Source organism: Danio aesculapii, chromosome 2 (genome assembly GCF_903798145.1).
Source record: "Danio aesculapii chromosome 2, fDanAes4.1, whole genome shotgun sequence".
Lineage (NCBI taxonomy): Eukaryota > Metazoa > Chordata > Actinopteri > Cypriniformes > Danionidae > Danio > Danio aesculapii.
In genome coordinates this window covers 11147615-11149711 of record NC_079436.1, presented here as the reverse complement: position 1 = coordinate 11149711, position 2097 = coordinate 11147615, and the positions used below count along the sequence as shown (strand labels likewise).

General features: G+C 44.4%; 1 pseudogene; it reads left to right on the top strand.

Moving 5' to 3' along the window:
• The first annotated feature begins 565 nt into the window (after window positions 1-565).
• On the top strand, window positions 566-743 carry LOC130215056 (U2 spliceosomal RNA; annotated as a pseudogene).
• Window positions 744-2097: the final 1354 nt, after the last annotated feature.

Below are 2097 nucleotides of genomic sequence, written 5' to 3'. Positions count from 1 at the left end.
TGTGCCCCTAAAGTGCCAGGTCTGTGACTGTCCTGGAGAGCTGGAGTGAATTGACTCTCTTGATAGGACTCACTCTTGATCTTGCACAAGAGACTGTTTTTAATTTCTGGCTTGGTTTTTATTTTTGCTTTTATTTCTTTTATCCTTGGTCTTTGGGCTTTTATTGCTTTTATTAGACATTTTATTTCATCATTTGCTCTTGTTTTACTATAAATTTTTAACAAAAACAGACATGGACTTTTAACACAAACACTGACTCTTGATCTACACACATAAACTTTTACACGGACCCTTAACAGAAAAACAAACAACAATACAATACATTTACTCATGCATGTATGTTTTATTTTAATTTATTTAATTATTTATTTATGTATTTACATAAATTTTAATGGGTGAAAATGTTTTTCTTTTATCATGTTGTTTTACTGGGGTTTTTAAGAAATATACTGTGATAATTGTGTAGTTTTAAGATTGTAATGTTGAAAAGTGACTGTGAATGTGTAAAAAATTGTGAAAAGTTCTTAATGTGATGTTTGGAAGGAAAAGAGGAAAAACGATGTCAATAAATTTTTTTTTGAAAGAAAAAATCTGTTCTTATCAGTTTAATATCTGATACGTGTCCTACCCGGGCACTATATATTAAATAGATTTTTGCAGCTGGGAGATGGGTCAGGGGCTTGCTCCACCCACTCCACACATCGACCTGGTATTGCAGTATTTCCGGGAACGGTGCATTCCTAATATGGTGAACAACAGAATTAATTTGGATGGAGACATATGTGCTTCTTCATGGGTGAGGGGTCCAAATAAGCCAGAGACCTAAGTCCGGCCGGGGGATGGTGGGTCCGGAGAGCTGTGCAAAGGACTTGAACAACGACTATGTATGAAACTACCGCTCCGGTCGCATTCACCCACGGTCCAAAGTGCCTGGCAGTGCCCGCCGGGCAGCCCCCACCCCTGGCCGGCAAGTTGGGACGTCTTGTGCCTGGAGATACGTGCCCATTTGGGGCACCAACGGCACACACGGCTAGCGCCTGTGGTTAACCAAGTCAATGTTCCCGGGCTTAAGTTTGGGGTACCCGGGCACTGCTGGAGAACAGGTGTTCTTCCAGGGTCCCCCACAGGGCTTGTGCTTGCCCCGGAGAGGGTGAAGATTTCCCAGCCAGAGTCCAGGCCTGTCCGGGCATGGAAAAACGCTCCGGAAGGGGAGCCCTTAAGAGCTTAAGCGTACCCCCCAGAAAGGGTGCCTGATTCCCGGCCAAGCGGGACTTGAAGAAACGCTCTGGAAGTCCTTTCTAATGGTCCCTTAAAGAGCTGAAGCTGCCCCCCAAAAAGAGTGACTGACTCCCGCTAACTGTAGGCGGCTCGTGTGGGCATGGGGGAAACGCTCTGGAAGTCTTTTCCAGGGGCCCTTTTAGAGCTGAACCTCACCACCGTGCTCCCCTTCACCAAGATGGTCGGATTGTTAATTAAAATGGCTACCCCATCATTTTTGTTAAAATTTGAACCACTCCATATTGAGGGCCCAGGGGTCCATAAATCCTCCCACTTTTTGTAACTTTTTTGTAACTACAGAACTTTCTGGCCATGGATTGGTTCTGATTAAGTGAAAGTATATCAGGAAAGCCAGGCAAAAGGGGAATTGCCAATATCATTGCGAACTGGCTTGGTAAGCTTATTGCATAAAAAGGGGAGAAAGGAAGATTTGGCCAATTGGAGACCTATAGCTCTCCTCAACACAGATTATAAGGTACTGGCAAGAGTAATGACGGAGAGGTTAAAAAGTGTAGTAGGGAATGTGGTACACCCGGACCAGACTTGCGGTGTGCCGGGTAGAAAAGGTAGCTGGAACCTGGCTTTGGTAAGAGACATCATTAGTTGGGTCAAGCAGAGGCAGTTACCCTTGGGCATATTGAACCTTGACCAAGAAAAAGCATTCGACAGGGTAAACCATGCTTTTCTGTTTGCTGTCTTGGAGCGTTTAGGATTTGGTCCGAGTTTTAGTGCTTGGGTAAGGTTATTATATACCGGGGTGACTAGCCAAATTGGTGTAAACGGGTTTTATTCAGAGAGGGTGGAGCAGCTAGGTGGAGT